This window comes from Monodelphis domestica, chromosome 5 (assembly GCF_027887165.1).
Source record: "Monodelphis domestica isolate mMonDom1 chromosome 5, mMonDom1.pri, whole genome shotgun sequence".
Classification (NCBI taxonomy): domain Eukaryota; kingdom Metazoa; phylum Chordata; class Mammalia; order Didelphimorphia; family Didelphidae; genus Monodelphis; species Monodelphis domestica.
Window position 1 is genome coordinate 113,583,639 of NC_077231.1, and position 17,048 is coordinate 113,600,686.

The 17,048-nt window shown below is 40.4% G+C and overlaps 1 protein-coding gene across 2 annotated transcripts in view; it reads left to right on the forward strand.

Moving 5' to 3' along the window:
* Positions 1-17,048, forward strand: part of TSPAN9 (tetraspanin 9) — a 236,630-nt gene that overhangs the window by 57,729 nt on the left and 161,853 nt on the right. The window contains exon 3 of one of the 2 annotated variants that reach the window (XM_007503764.3): positions 8,019-8,106. The exons of the other annotated variant lie outside the window; for it this stretch is intronic. The gene's annotated coding sequence lies outside the window, so the exon portion shown is untranslated. The remainder of the gene's footprint in view (positions 1-8,018; positions 8,107-17,048) is intronic. 2 annotated transcript variants of the gene reach the window in all.

Genomic DNA, 17,048 nt, shown 5'->3' on the forward strand with positions numbered 1-17,048 from the left:
GAGGTGACTTTTCTTGTTCAAGGTCATTGAGGTTGTATGTAGCAGAGCTAGGATTTGAACTTGGGTCCCTTGACTCTGAATCCATCACTTTTAATTATATCAGGCTTTCTCCAATAATATTACTTTTTTTAACTAGAAAGTTGAACTTTGATACTGGAGAACCTGAAATGCTGTAAGAATGCCCCCTCCCTCATTGCCATTCACCCAGTCAGAGCCCCCTTTAGCCTACTGAATGTCAGTCAGGAGCACAACTAAGTGGATTCTTTGGGTTTTGTGTAAGTCATTTCTGGGTCTGCCTTGGGCTTTTCATTCACTTCTCCTCACTAGATTATAGTTGCCATTTATGGTACTATCTTGTAAGGACAGCAGTGTGTGGCCATAATGGTTAGCCGACTGTCTCAACCAAGCACATGCCAACAATGCTGTAGTCTTTCTTTCTGTCAGTCTTAAGACCTCCCCTATTTAAAACCCTCTATAAACTCTCATCATCCAGAAGCTCTTTCCCAACTAACTCCCCTGTTTGCTTCCCCTCAGTATTTTAAGTACATAGTTTACACTATCCCTACTTTAAGCAAATGCAGCATAATGTATGAAAACCTGGATTTATGTGAAAGCTAAATCAGGGGCAGCTGTTTGCTTTACAAAAGGATCCACAAGAAGATTCCTTCATCCAGCAAGCTCCCTGGTGTGCTGAAAATATTTACACATCCATTTCAGGAGCACAAATATTTTAAAAATCAAAGTGCACCTGTGTTCATTCATATTTGTCAAATGATCTTTGTGGTTTTCACCACAAGGGGTTCAATTCAATCCCATGACGTACAAAGCACAGTGGGTACTGGGTATGCAGAGACAAAATCGTCTTTCTTGGTCTCAAAAAGCTTCAATTTTTACCTTTGAAAAACATTAAAAGAAATTTTAAAATGTATCTCAACTATCTCATTAGGCTACAAGGCTGAAGGCTTATCTCTCTGTCTTCCTTCCATAGCTCATCTAGTAAAATGCTCTTTGCACACCATACTTGCTTAATGTTGTTGACAGAGTTCTGAGTACCCTGAGCAGTTTTCTTTGAGCAAGGCCAGCATCATCTTGCTCCTCTGGGACTTGGTCCTAAAAGGGACCATTTAGTCACGTCTGATTCTTTGTAACCCCATTTGGGTCACTTTTCTTGGCAAAGATTCTGGAGTGTTTTGCCATTTCCTTCTCCAACTCATTTTACAGATGAGGAACTGAGACAAACAGGGTTAAGTGACTTGTCCAGGGTCACATAGATACTATATGTCTGAGGCCAGATTTGAACTCAGAAGATGAATCTTCCTTATTCCTAGCCCGTGCTCCATGTATTGCATCACCTAATCACAATCCCACAAAGAGAAACTAGTAAGTAAGGCTGGGTCATTTCTTCTTTTTTTTTAATTTTTAAATTAAAAATTTTTTATCAACTCTTTTTTAATATTAATTAAAACAATTTTGAGTTTCAAATTTTCTCCCTCCCCCATCCACTGAGAAGGTGAACTATATGATAGATGGACCATTTCTTGATGTATTACTTTTGTGTGGGCTTTGATTTCTCTTTTTTATTTCTGCTTTGGTGAGGCAAGTGTTAGAAAAGAATAAGAAGAGGACAATTGGGTCCTATCTCAATTAAATGAAAAATGAATAGGTAGTCCCAGACAAGCTTCTGAAAGTTTTTTTTTTTTTTAACCCAATACCGTGTATTGGCTCCAAGGCAGAAGAATGGTAAGGGCTAGGCAATGGGGGGTCAAGTGACTTGCCCAGGGTCACACAGCTGGGAAGTGTCTGAGGCCAGATTTGAACCTAGGACCTCCCGTCTCTAGGACTGGCTCTCAATCCACTGAGCTACCCAGCTGCCCTCTTCTGAAAGTTTTAATGCATTTTGTAGACTTGTAGACTCCTAGAACTAGAAGGAATTTTAGATTATTGTTACCTTGTTTTATACATGAAGGAACTGAGACTCAGATAAGTCATAGAATTGTAACATCATTGATTAGAGCTGGAGGAGACCTCAGAGATCATCTATACCAGCCCCCTCCCTCCACAGATAAAATAACTGGGCCTAGAGAAATGAGAGAATTTGCTCAAGGTCATACAAGTAGCGGGTGGCAAAGTTGAGATTCAACCTAGGTGGTCTGATTCCTTACCCAGCATTCTTTACTTCACCACCCATCCTGCTTCCAGCTCAGCCTCTAAAAGCAATCATCTAGGGAAGCAGCTCCTGTGGAGAAAGGGTCAGCCATCTCTCCCAGCTGATATCTTTGAGTGAGAGAAAGAGGGAGGGAGAGAGAGAGAGTGCAGTATATACCAGGCAAGTCAAGCCAACACCACTACCACATCCATAAGAATCTTTTTTTTTTTAACCCTTATCTTCCATCTTAGAATCAATACTGTGCATTGGTTCCAAGGCAGAAAAGTGGTAAGGGCTAGGCAGTGGGGGTTAAGTGACTTGCTCAGTGTCACACAGCTAGGAAGTATCTGAGACTAAATTTGAACCCAGGATCTTCCATCTCTAGACCTGGCTCTCAATGCACTGAGCTACCTAGCTATCCCCACCCCTCCCCCTAAGAGTCTTGAATCACATGGCACTAAGTCTTTGAACCCTTTGGAATTAGCAGTGATTCTCAGACCACTGGCCATTCTTCCAGTCTAAGTCTTGATGCCATAATTGAGGGCAGTAATCACTGTGGGGAAGGAGGAATCCACCTTCCTCACCATCAATACCTGCTGCCAACCAACTAATACCAGAGAACTCTGATAGTGACAGCACCTTTAAGATTACTCATTTTGCTTCCAGCCTAGCTCCCACAGCCATCATGTAGAGAAGCAATCCCCATGGAGACCTAGCAACTACTTCTGTAGGTGATGTAGCTATAGCTCCTGGAAGACTCAGAAAAGAAAGTTTTCACCACCAAAGTTGTTGGACCTCAAATGATTCAACTTCAGAAATTGATACAGTTTTATCAGTGGAGATGACATTAAAGAAATGGCATTGCCATCTGCTTTGCATCTGTGCCCTAAGGCACAGGACCTTTCCATCTGATTTTTATATGTGTTATCTCTTCCCATTAAAATGTGAACTACTTGAGAGTTGGAACTATCTTACTTTCTATTTGTATCTCCAGTGTTTTACATATACCAAATGAATAATATATGTTTTTGGATTCATTCATCCATTCATCCATATGCCACACTGGACTCTCCCCCTAAAAGAGGAAGGCAAATATATTGACGATTGTTGCCATTTTTACTGGAACAATTTAACTAATGCGGAACAGTTGCTACACCAAGGAGGCCAAAATAGTCCAGAAACCTTTTTAGCCAGCTAACACTCGATCCCTTTGCTAAGTGGAGAGAGATGATAGTCAAGGGTAACACAGATATAGAATACAAATTTATTTATAAAACCCTAGAAGAATGGTGGAAGATTACGAATAATAGTGCCTTATGAAACAAACAAACTTATGACAAAAGTCTTAAGTGAATAGTAATCTACACAAAGCTTAACATGAGACCTGAACAAACCAACCACATTGTCCCAATAATGTTTATAGATGAAACTTTCAGGAGCACTTTGAGTTGGCATAAGGTAGATTGTATTTGTCATTGTTTCTGAAATATATGTTTATCATCAGTGACAGAGGAAATACCACATTTTTACCCTTCTGTCTCAATCTCTGATGACATGAAGGCATTTACGAAGACCAAATTGCAAGATTGGCTGAATCATATTAAGTATACACCAAGGAAGTCTGTGTGGGAGGCAATGCAACTTTGAAAGTATTGAGAGATTGTTTTATAATATACCTCAGGAAAGAGAAGATAGTAAGAGAATAAGGGGGAAAAGTCACAATGTACAATGCCTACAAAGTTATAAAGGAACAGAACTCTGAAAGATTTAAGAACTATGATCAATGAAATGACTAATCATGACTGCAGAAGACAGATTATGGATATGGCTTGAAGTATTATTGACCTACATTTTAGACATGGCCAGTGTGTACATTTATGTTGCTTGGCTGTGCTCATTTGTTATAAAAGAGAGCTTTTATTTTTTTCTATGGGACACCCAGGTGGTATAGTGGATAGAGCACTAGACCTGGAGTCAAGAAGACTCATCTTCCTGAGTTTGTCTGGCTTCAGACTAGCTATGTGACCTTGGACAAGTCACTTAAAACTTGTTTGCCTCAGTTCCTCATCTATAAAATGACTTGGAGAAGAAAATGGCAAACTACTTTAGTATCTTTGTTCAGAAAATCCCAAATGGGGTCATGAAGATTTGGGACATGACTGAAAAATGACTGAGTATGAATAGAGTGAAATGTGACTCTATTCTTCATCTCACTTTTCTTGTCTATGGAATGGGAAGGATTTTCTATTGAAAAGAAAGAATGAGAGTATAGATAAGAAAGGTTCTTAAGCTCTTTGGAAGAACAACTCTGGCCTGTGGTCCTTATTTTATCTTTATTTTTCAGGTTCATCTGTTCCCTGCATATTACTTTATATGTATTAGCCAAATGCTTTGCCATGCTCTTCTGATTTTTGTGTCTTCATTTTATATCAGTTCATATAAGACTCCCTTGTGTTAACTGGGAAAAAACACAGAACTATAAAATAGTCAGAAAAATCACTTTTTAATTAAGAAAAAGAGTTTAGTGCTAGAAACTAGGCCCCCTCGCAGAGCTGTGCACTATAAACCCACGCAGAGTCCCCAGTTCCTCTGGCAGCTCTGGTCACTAAACACTTGGGAGTGCCACCCCAGTAGATGACAGCTCTGAAGAGGGACAGAACTTGGGGGTCTTTTATACCCTCTGGAAAACTTGGTATGGCAAACCTGCATAGACAAACTTCAAACAGGCTACAAAGAGGTCTGCAGCCAGCCTCAGGGGTATTAGGAAGCAGACAACTATAATAATTACAAAGGAAAGGGTCAAACTAAGAGCTGAGCTTCCTGAGAGGGATCTATAATAAAATGGGAGAAACAAATAAAGGCACTTAACATTTTGTTTATGTCCACAGATCCCACCCACACTAGGGTACCCAAACAATTTAAGATCTAGATGTGTGCCTGGTACAGGGGTTTCTCAAAGGGCAGGGGTAAAATTGAGGCATCCACATTTCACATTGACATTAGGTTTCTCTGAATCTATTTCCACTATTTATTATTATTGATATTCAGTGACATTTATATGCCAAAACGTGTTCAGCTGTTTTCTAGTTGATGAGCATCTGTGCCATTTCCAGTTTTTTGCTAGAGCAAAAAAAGTGTCACCATAAATATTTTTATGCATATTTCCCCCTCCCCCCCCTTTCTTTTACTTCTTTAGCATTCCGGCATGAGAGTAGTATTGCCAGGTCAAAGTATATACATGCTTTAGTGACCTTTAGGTTATGTTTCACATTTCTTTATAAAATGGCTTGACCTATTTAGCAGCTCCACCAACAATGTATCTGCATACTTATCCTTCCATGACTTCCTTTTCTTTTTTTGGTTATCTTTGCCAATTTTACTGGTGTAAAATTGGAACCCCAAAGTTATTTTAATTTGCATTTTTCTTATTAATAACAATTTGCAGCACTTTTAGATATTTATTGAATCTTGACTTCTTTCCTTAAGAATTGCTTCTCATATCCTTTGACCATTTATCTAATGAGGAAAGTCTCATATATATTTGTATGTGTCTTTTCTATTCTTTGGCTTATCATAACTGTTATCAGACACATTTTGCTGCAAAGATTTCTTTTTCACTTAACTGTTTCTCTTCAGTTCTCAGTTGGAAGTTTATGCCATCTCCTTCAGTGGCCCTGATAGTTCCCATTTATAGTTGCCATACTGGTCTAAGGGTTTCTACAAGCGCCTGTTTATGGTTGAGCTGGTTATTCCCTGTGCAGTGACCTATCCGCGATCAGTTCTTTTCCCTGCTACTGTTCCCTCAGGCCAGGGCAAAATCCCACTCAGAACATCTGTAGACTTCAGGCTGCTGGAAGTCAAACTTGCTTCTGACCACCATGGCAAATCTGCATGGTGTACCACCCACAGACTTTACACCATATTTACTAAAGCTTAGAACTAGCTTCCACTTCCCCTGGCATGTTCTGTCTTTGCCTGCTGTCTTCTGGGCATCTTGTTTAGTCCAGCACTGTATGTTGAAGAACTTAACTGGTATGTCTTTTTGATGGTTTTTCTATCTGGAACCTTCTAGACCTTTTCTGGGAATGTTTATTGGTGAGTTGAGCTGTAGTAGAACTTTTCATGCCATTATCTTAAACCCCAAATCTGGTTTTTGTTTTTCTTTTGCTCCTACTATTTTTTAAAATTAAAATCCTTACCTTCTATCTAGGATCCATATTAAGTGTCAGTTTCTAAGGCAGAGGCATGATTAGGACTAGCCAGTTAGGATTAAGAGACTTGCTCAGGCTCACGCAGCTCGGAGGTGTGAGGCCAGTCCTGGCTCTCAAACCATTGAGCCCTCTACCTGCCTAGCTTTTTAATTCAATTGCTGCCCTCCAATGAAACTCTTCTTTCCAAATCAACTCACCACCTTCCAAACACCCCTCCTTATGCACACCACCCCAGCCACCAGTGCTCTACTTGGGGACATAATTGGATTGCATTTGAGGTATCACTTCCTCATGAACAGGTCCCTTAAGAACAATAAAAGGCTTCAAGGATTTCATTTCTGCATCCTGGTGCTGCTAGAGCTCTCATGCACAGGCTTATGTGTGTGCACCTTTAAGGAAGGCTGGTGTATTGTATTACCTCTATAGCTTGTTTCTGACTGCCAGTTCAGATTTCTTCAGTCAGATTTTCTGATTACAGACTTCATTGCTCTCCCTGCCCTTCCTTCTCCCCCCCTGCCCCCATCCCGGATGGTATGTAATTGGGCACTGGGTGGATTTGGTTAATAGCTGGCCCACATTCCTCTCATTCTTTTCTCACAGGAAAAATGCCTGGAAATAACTTTCTGGTGGAGATGGCTTTCAGGGAGAGGGGGGCCGGCTGCCTGACACCATCTCTCACATTTGGTGCCTGCCTGGCTCCCCTCCAGCCTCTCATCCTCCTTTGCTTCTTCTCCCCATGGTGACAGATCTTTTATGGCTGGACAGTCACATGTCAGACTCTACTGGAGTTGGAATGAAAAGTTAAAATACAAAATACAGTCAATATTTATTATGTATCAGCAGTCTCTTATCTTTGTTTGGCCATTCCCATCTCCAGCCGTGAGGGTGGTATTGGATCCTCATTTCCTTGTCTCTTCTACTAAGATCAGTTTTCTCCTGTGTAAAATGAATCGGGGTGGGATTCCCTCAAGTCCTTTCCAGGCTCTAGGATCCTCACATGGCTCTATCTCTTCTACCAGAGCGGAGGCTGGGGTGTAATAAATTGACTTTTTGCTTTAACAAGTCTACAAGGACTGTCCTCTCAACATTTATTCCAGTTCTTTTTTATCTCTTCTCAAAACCTTTTCTTTCTCTAGATCTATTTCTTAAAACTTACTGTCAAGGTAAAAGTTGAATCATAAAGAAAACGAATTTTGGGAGCGATAACACTGCCCTTTCCACCAGTGGGGCTTGTGAGACATCTTGCTTTGGTGGACAGGTTCCAGCTGAGATCATCTCACAGGCTGATTAAGTCTGCTAAAGATCTGGGTCCTTGCCAGATGGCACACAGGGAAAAGAGGCTTTTGTTCGAGGAGAATCCTATCTCTGTGCTAACTCCTCAGTTTGGGAGTCCCTTATACAGGGAATGAATTCCTTTCTAGAGGAAGGAAACCCCATGCCACATTTATGGCAGAATAATTGCTCTGAAGCCATTCTTGATTCCAGACCTGATCGATGAGGACCTAGATCTTAGAAATCTAATCCTTTCATTTTACAGAGGCCCAGATAGGGAAGTGAATTTTCCAAGGTCACACAGCAAGTAGATAGGAGAGTCAAGATTAGAGCTCAAATCTCCTGCCTCTCAGTCAAGTGATTTTTGTAATTTTCTTCCTTCTACATAGGGTGCAGAAAGCCTCAGGTGAAGGAAGCATCCATCAACCAGGCCCTGGCTGCCCTCTTTGCTGATTGCCTCAGCCTGCTTCTGGAGAGGTGAGCTGGGCTTTTTCATTCTCCTTTGAGAGGAGCTTTGCTACAGTTCGGTGACTCAGAGCAGTGATGGTACTTAGCTCTTCTTCTGTTCTTGTCCTATCTCACACCTTCTTCTATGGGAACCAAGTTGGGCAGTACTTTCTTTCTTTCTTTTTTTAATAGGCCTTTATGGCCTCTAGCTTTAATGGGAGCACTAGAACTTGAGTGGCAGTGGTTTAGAAGGGAGCCTAGAGATCTCTTGTCTGGTGCAAATGAAGGAACTGAAACCCAGAGACAGAGACAAATGTGTGTTCTGGACAACATGTAAAAATTACATTTTCTGAAACATTTGAAAATTGTATCTTTTATATGTTACTGTCCATTGGAGATTTTGAATCAGGGTGTACTGGCAAATATTTAACAATTGGCTGTCTGAAAATGCAGGATACACTTTAAAATTTAATCTGTAGTATTAATATTTTTGTCATTTTTCTTCAGTCTAGAAGATCAACAAAACAATAAATCAAGCCCTGATTTGTAGCATTTGCTGATGATTTCTGAGGTGTAAATACTCACACTGATTCAAACTGGCTCCAGCACACCCCTGCTTCGAGCGCATTGACTTATCACAAAATAAGTAGTTCTAAGATTTAGAGCTGGATAGGACTCCTCCATTTTACAGTCGAAGAAACTCAAAGTAACTAAGTAAGAGAGCTTGGGTTGGAGCCTGGGTGGTCTGCTTCCAGTTCAGGGCTTTGTCTTTCATAATACCTGTTCATCTCTCCAACTGTATGCAACAGGGAGGGACAGTTTCATGCATTACAGATAAATACATTGATAATGAGTAATAAGAGAAAGCATTTTGCTCCTTAGGAATTTTCCATTCTCATGCTGAGATCACATTGTAAGGGTTGTTCTTCCTTCACTTATGAAGAAGACCAATGACATCACCATGTGATGTCTTGACTTGTGTGTGAGTTGGATTTAAGTGAGGCAGAATAGCAGAAGTCATTCAAGTTCAGGGGCAAGACAAAGGTCAGGACGACTTAGCATTAGCCTGGGATGTAATGGATGACCGTGGCATCTTCATTGTCAGACCAAGCTCTAAACCCTCCACTGCATCTGCTTCGGCCCCCTCCGTGGCTCTTGGAACAAATTGTTATTACCCTCTTATTCCATAAGGGAAGTCTTCACATGCTTGGAGTAGACATCCCTCTAATTCCCAGACAGGTTTGCAGCCTGAGTTATCTTCAATGTGGTAAAGCCCATCTGCTGAGATGCTTTTACCAGAATGTGGCTACCAAGCATAGTCCAGCTTCTTGGAGCCACAGAGGAGAATTGGGTGAAAGGTAGACACCAAAGGTGGATAAGCCACCCTGAAAAGGTCACAGCTTGTCCACGGCAGAACCCCCTGGAGCTCCTACATTGGCTACCTGAATCTGAAGTGTGAATTCCTGGATTAAGCTGCTGACCATGACCTTTAATTTACTATCTAATAATAATTTCAAGGTGCCTTACATCCTTCCCTGCCTCATCCTTTCTCCCCATCTTGAAGAACAGATTGACCCTATAGTGACGTTACAAGCTACAAGGAGCCCAAGGAATCTGTATTCTATAGAGTTCAGTGTGATCTGAGGATGACGGTATCAACCAGTTAAGGGTCTCTTCTTTGCTGGGCACTATAGATCCATATATAAAACTGAGATCTAACTTAATTTGAAGGAACTTGTAATCAATTGGGCGGAATAAATGTTCAAGGACACTTTAAATTCCTCTCCAGCTCTAAATCTCTCAGCCTATGAAACTATGAACCTCTGAGCTATATGGTTCTATATTAATACAAGCTCAATACAAAATTAGTACTAAATGATGAATGGGGTACTCACAACTGTAGATATCAGGGAAGGTTTTTGGAGGGGTTCAGACTTGAGCTCAGCCTTGAAGGGCTTCTAAGATGCAACTGTGAGGAGAAAGAATGGATATTTTAGGTATGGTGGACTGTTACACAAAGGCAGAGGTGGGAAATGGAATGTCATATAGCAGAAGTCCCAAGTAGGCCACTTTGATAGAGTGTTAAAGTGCTTTAAGGGGAGAGGGAAATCAACCTAGAAAGATCTGCTGAAGCCGGATTGTGAAAGGCTTTAAATGTCAAATTGGGGAGCGTTTTTTTTTTTATCTTCAAGGCAGTGGAGAGCTACTGAAGCATCTTCAGTGAGAGAATGATGTGGTCAGATCAATGCTTTAGGAACCTCACTTTGTCATCAATGAAGAAGGTACTGGAGATAAGAGAAACTTGATACAGGGAGAACAGTGAGGCCTCTGTTTTAATAGTTCAGGCTAGAGTTATGAGGATCTCAGCTAAGGTGGTTATGGTATTAGTAAAGAGAAAGAGACACATGCAAGAGATGTTGAGGAACTGACAAGATATGGTTATTGATTGAATATGGGAGAGAGTGAATAATCAGGAGTGATGTTAAGCTTGCAAATGAAGAATCATAGTACCCTTAACAGAAATATTGAAATCAGGAAGAGAGGTGGGTTTAGAGTGATGGATAATGAGTTTAATTTTGAACTTGTTGAGTTCGAGCTATCTATGCAACATATAATTGGAGCTATCCATCAGGTAGTTGGACATGTGGAGTTGGAACTCAGGTGAGAGGTGAAGATATCTACAATTTGTACATTTGGGAGTCATCTGCATTAAAATAACAGTTGAATTCAGAGGAACTTAAGGAGATTACCAAGAAAGAGAATGTACAGTAGTGGTCCCAGGACTGAGCTACATGTTCTAAAAAGAGACCAAGCAATTATTCTAGAAAAACAGACAGATAGGAAGAGAACCATGACAGAGCAGTTTTATGAAAACCCAAGGAGATGAATATTGAGAGAGGGAGAGGTGATTGTCAGTAGTGTTAAATGCTGCAGAGAGGTCAAGAAGGGATGAGGACTAAGAAAAATTAATTGGGATTTAACAGAAGGTTATTAGTGCTATTGCAGAGAAGAGTTTTAACTAAGTGATAGGGATGGAAAACAATGCAAGGTATTGAGGAATGAGTAGGTGTGAGAAAATAGAGACCTTGGTGTTAGATAACTTTTCTATGAGAGAGAGAGAGAGAGAAATATTTAGTTGTGATCTAAGTCTAAGGGCAGACTCCTTTAGGAGATAGGAGGGGGCAGGCAGGATTAGGGGTACCTCTTGTTGATGTTGGCAATGAGAAGGTCATCTCATCTTCTAAACTAGACTATGAGAGTAGAGATTATTTGAAGTGTGAATTGGAGAGGAAAGGGAGCCCATAAGCCTCATTTTTTTTTTAGTGAAATATGAGGGAAAGTAGGAAAAGGGAGGTGTTGTTGGCTTGAAGAGAGAGAAGATAAAATTTTGAATAGAGGTTGTGGGTGAGTTCAATAGAGATTTGATTGGGGAATAATAAACAGATTGGATTGCAGCAATGAGAGATCTGTTTAATTTGGGTAACGCAAGTTTGTAGTGGACTCAGCATGGCTGTCTAGGGGTGTTCTGTAACACACAGGGAATAAAGTGGATAATAGGATGAATTCAGAGTTGAAGTTTTCAAAGGAATGAGTAATGGGGAAGGGATTCAAGGTGTATAATTGAACTGGTTAACTAAAGTGTTGAGATTTTGAAGGGAAGAGTGTAGAAGCAAAGCAAGGAGTGAAAAAACTGAGAAAGCAGGGAGGGTGAAGGGACTGAAACATTTCCACTTACTATATCCATTCTTGGAGAATGTGACGAATGACTTTTCCTTGTTTTAATAAGTAATGGGGATAGGGAAATTATCATTTCATCTCCCAGTTTCTTTTCAAGGTTTCTCAGGGTAGGGGTGGTTTGAATGATGGACGGAAGGGAAATTGAGTTAAAGATGGAGAAGACACTTAAGAATAAGTTGTTTCAGAGAATCAAGTGAGAAGATCAATCAAATTCAGTTCTGTGTTAAATTCACTCCTATAGTTTTCTATCATTGAACTGGGGAAATTCTTTTTGGCATCTAGTCAGCAGATCTCTGTGGGGAGCAGAGATACCCTCTTTTCTACCCTCTTATCTAAGACCTGCTGGGAATTCAATTAAAAATCTTTATTAATAGCCTCTTGGTATGCAAGAAACATCATACTGGGGACGTGAAGTTGAAGACACAGTCTGCCCTCGAGGAGTTTATAGTCCATTTGGGGAAAGGGGAAAAGAGGGATACAATAAATACAAAAGTAAACATGATATAAGAATATAATAAGGGAAAAGGAGAATCCTAGAAAAACATTATTTGTATGGGGAGTGATCACTGGCCTTTATCTTTTTAGGAGAGAGAAGCTGTAGAAATAAGTTTTGAGGGCATTTGCACCGTGCTTTTTCCCAGATGAGAACTGCAATGTATAGACTGATAGCCAGGAAATAGATCTTAGCAAAGAAATAAGTACCCTCTGTTATTTATTATTTAGTTAGAAACAAAGCTTTCCTCATCTGAGAGGCTACAGATCTCCAAACATGTCAGCTTTCATTTTCCTTCACTAACAAATGCTCTGTGTTCTTCTCAGCCTGTTTCTGAAGCGTCAAGTTGTTCTCTGGTGTGTTTGGCATTAGGTTTATTTGGCTAGGGGGAAGTAAGGTTATATTCAAGAAGCAGTGTTGTTCCTGGCTACTTCTGAAATGAAACATGGTAGGTAGGGGGTCTGAATCAGGCCCTCTTCCCTGCTGGGACAAATCAGCAGTCACTTTGCAAAGATTTAGAGTGGGAAGGGACATTTGAAACTCTCCTGTCCATCCTCTTCATTTTACAGGTGAGAGAAGGGAGTCCTAGGGAGGTGAACAGATCTGCTGGCATTTCTGGCACAGTACTTTACTGGGCACATTGGGTAAAGAACTAAAATGGCCCATGATCTTTAATAAAGCAACTTAAAGAGGGGAGACAATAGGAATTAAGGGAAATAGATATAGTACTTGTAAAGGGACAGAGTAGAGGTGAGAATAGGTCAGGTTATTTTAGGAAGATTTTTTTAGGAAAAATGTAGTTTTAGAGGGAAAGTTCCCCCTGCCTTAGTATCTCATTGCAAATAATAAACATGGCTCACATAATTCCTATAGTACTTTTATGTATATGAAAGGCAGTGTGGTATAATAGATAGAGAGCTGGTATCAAAACTAGACAAACCTGGGTTCAAGTCCCATCATTGACACATAGTAAGTACCTCTGCGACCTCAGCACACCATATGAGTTCTCCTTGATCTAAGAAATCAAGAGTATAAATGGCAGATAAAGTGCCAAGTTATATTATTTGAGGGAGTTTCCTCACCTGGGAATTCTCATACCAATGAAGTTGTGGGTCCATTCCCTAGGGATTCCTTCTACTTCTACAAAGCGATTTCCTCATGTGAAGCAGGGAGAGCAAATATACATGATTGTCTCCATTTTATAGGAGAAGAAACTGAGAAGCAGAGGTGAAATGACTAAAAGCTAGTTAGTTGAAGAGCCAGGACTAGAATCTAGGTTTTCTGAGCCCTAAACCAATGCTTCCCTTCCTCACCCCTTAATCAACCACCACACTGCTCATGTGTGTACTATGTGACATGGGAGGAGCTTTCTTTTTCCCAGTAAAGAGAAAAGGCTTTGTCTCCCTCCCTTTACACGTCCCCTGTACCCACCCCCATCCACCCCATTCTAGGTTTGGCTGTGATGCTGGAAACCAGGGTATAGCTAGCAGCAAATGAATCTTCCTGGATGGAAGTATTTAAGCAGCAGTATGGCCCAGGATGCTTGTAGCTTGGATTGTGAGCTCCTGAGACTCTATCCATACATTAGATATGATTATAGGGTGCTGGTGGCACAGCACAGCCTGATAAAAATGGATGAGTGAAAATGCATTAGACCTTTTGTTCATGGTGCAATTCAATTGTCTCTTAAGTCCCTCCTCCCGCCTTCCCCCCTCTTCTTTCCTGTGAAAATGAAGTAGGAAAGATGAAGGTTGATGGTGGCTTTGTAGCTCTTGCAGAGATTTCCCTCCTCCCCCAACTAATTGTAATGAAAATGATTCTGAGTGCTGAAGCAGTCCCTAGGAAACAGGAGGCATGAGGCTGTTATAAACCCATCTTTATAAAACCATAGAATATTATGGCTAAATTAGACCTTAGAGATCATCTAATTTAACACTCTCATCTATTTTCCTGTTGCTATTATCTTGATTCTGGCCATTATGCCACACCTGGACTGTTAGAAACACCCTTCTGGGTAGTATCACCACCTTCAACCCAGGGAGATTGATCTACCTGGAGCAGAATATTGGTTGTGCCTTTCTCTTGGGCAAAAGCTCCCTGTTGCCTACCCAATAGTGTCCAAGCTTATTAGCTTGGCATGCAATTGAGTTCAACAGATATTTATTAAGCATTTAGTGTGTGAAAACACTGTACTGGGGATACAAAGTCAGAAACCTAGTAGAAAGACAGCCCTTACCCTCAAGGAGCTTCCATTTTGCTGGGGAATAACCAAATATAAAGTTAACTAACTACCAAATCATTTTCATGAGAGGAGAAATGCTAACACAAGCTATGAGTCCATAGGAAAAGTTAAGAAAGCATACACTCCAGGCCTGGGGAGGTGGGAAATAAAATGTTATAAATAGGTAAAGTCTATGAGGGCAGGCAGCTGGCGATGCAATGCACAGAGCACTGTCTGGAATCAGGAAGACCTGAATTGAAATCTTGACTTGGACTCTTACTAGCTATGTGAGCCTGGGCTGGACACTTCTCTCTAATTACCTTAGTTTCCTCAACTGTAAAATGGGGATAATAATAATAGTATCTACTTCTCAAGGATCTTATGGGGAACAAGTGAAATAATATTTGTACAAAGTACTTAGCACAGCAGTGGACACATAGTAGGTGCTATATAAATGCTTTGTTTCCTTCTTTTTCTTACTAGTTCAGTTTGACTGGAAATGAAGGAGAGTAATATGAAATAAAATTTGAAAGAGGGTAGGAGTCCCTTTATGAAATGCTTTAAATTTGAGGGAAATGACTTTGGATTTTATCCTAGAGGCTACAAGTACCCCTGGAAATTTTTGAGTAGAAGAGTAACACAGTGTTAGGGAGATCATTTTATCTGGGATAGGAAGGATAGATTGGAGAGGGAAGTAGGGAGGAGGCAGGACAATTGGACAGGAAGCTATTGCAGTAGTAGAGGAGAAGGACAGAAATTAAGACCTGAACTAGGGTTAGTGTTATGATGGAAGGCAATGTAAAAACTACTAGAACTGGGAGGCAACTAGATGGCTCAGTGAATTGAGAGCCAGGCTTAGAGATGGGAGGTCCTAGGTTCAAATCTGGTCTCAGACACTTCCTAGCTGTGTGACTCTGGGCAAGTTCATTTGATCCCCCAATTGCCTTAGAACCAATATTCAATATTAATTCTAAGATGGAAGGGGTTGAAAAAACCAAACATCAAAACTGGTCTTAAAGAGATTGGTTGCAAATACCAGGCTTACTCTTTCCTACCTGTATGAGATTGGGCAAGTCACTTACCTCTCTGGGCCTTAATTTTCTCATCTGTATAACGAGGAGTTAGATTAAATATCCTTTAAGTTGTTTTTCAGCTCTAAAACCTGTGGAGTGGAAAGGAAGGTCACAAAGTTGATTGATATTGTAGAGGTAGAATCCATATGGGGCTTGGTGTCTTATTAGATACACAGAGAGAAAGAGAAAGGAGAATCAGAGATGCTTCGAAAGCTGCAAAAATGGGTGACTGGGAGGATGGTAATGTCATCAACAGAAAGAGAAGTTTTGGGAAGGGCACATTTAGAGAGGAAGATGATGAGTTCAATCTCAGACATGCTAAGTTTGAGGTGATGGATAGGTGGAGCTGTTCGGTAGGCAATTGGAAACATTCATCTGCATTCCCTTAATATTCTTGCCTAAATCATCATTTTCTCTTTTATGTTGTGAGCTTCCAGAGGAATGGAGCACTTGACTGCAAGTCTGCAGATTGGAGTTCTTGTCCTGACTCTGCCACTAATTAACAGAGTGACCTTGAGCAATCACTACCCTTAAACTTCAGGGGTTGGTTTAGACCAGTTTCCTGATCCAAACTTTTAGATTAGTCATAAATCTAAATTCTCTACCTCACCCCATTCTGCTCTTTGGTCCTCTATAATTTAGTAGGTGGTGAGTGAGAACTAGAGAGAAGCTAGTTTGGGGTGGGAGGAATATAAAGAAAGGAGGAAAAGAAAGCATAGTCCCTTTTTTTAAAGTTTTTAGGTTTAATGAATTACTTTTGTTATGACCAGTCCTGCTCTTACTTTTAATTCTAGATCACATTTGCATTACTTTACAGTTTACAAAGTACTTTTCTCATAATTATGTTGGAAAGATGACCGTGTATAAGTATTACTTTAGTCATTTTTCAGGTGGGGAGATTGAGGCCCAAAGAAGTGAAGTGTCTCGTTCAAGATTTATAGAGTTAATAAATTAAATTATCAAGACTTAAACTCGGGTCTTCTGATCATGTCTTTTATTCTTATTGCAATAAAAGTTCTGTAGACTTGTAATCTTTGCCATGAACCAGTGGTTGGGAGACAGTGGAATAGATGATTTTCTTTTGGTTTTCCTGTTTTATAATTTTGTATTTCGTTCCCTTGCTCTGAGCAATTCTTAGTGTTTGTGCATTAACACTTTATAATTGATTTTTAAGATGATGGTCAGAGTAAGAGGCCATAAGCTTCCATCTCAGTAAGAGGAATTCATTACAATTGCCAGGTGACTGGGTTGTGAAGTATGGTGTGACGAATAACAGAAGGGAAGTTGATCCCTTTGAAACCAACAGAGACCAACACATATCTGGGATGATAAGTCTGGAGGCAAGGAAATGGTCAAGATAACCTTTGGAAGCTTCTCCTAGCCAAGTTGCCCTGAAAATGCCATGATGTCAAAATAATGGAATGAGATGTTTAAAAAAAATGGCAGT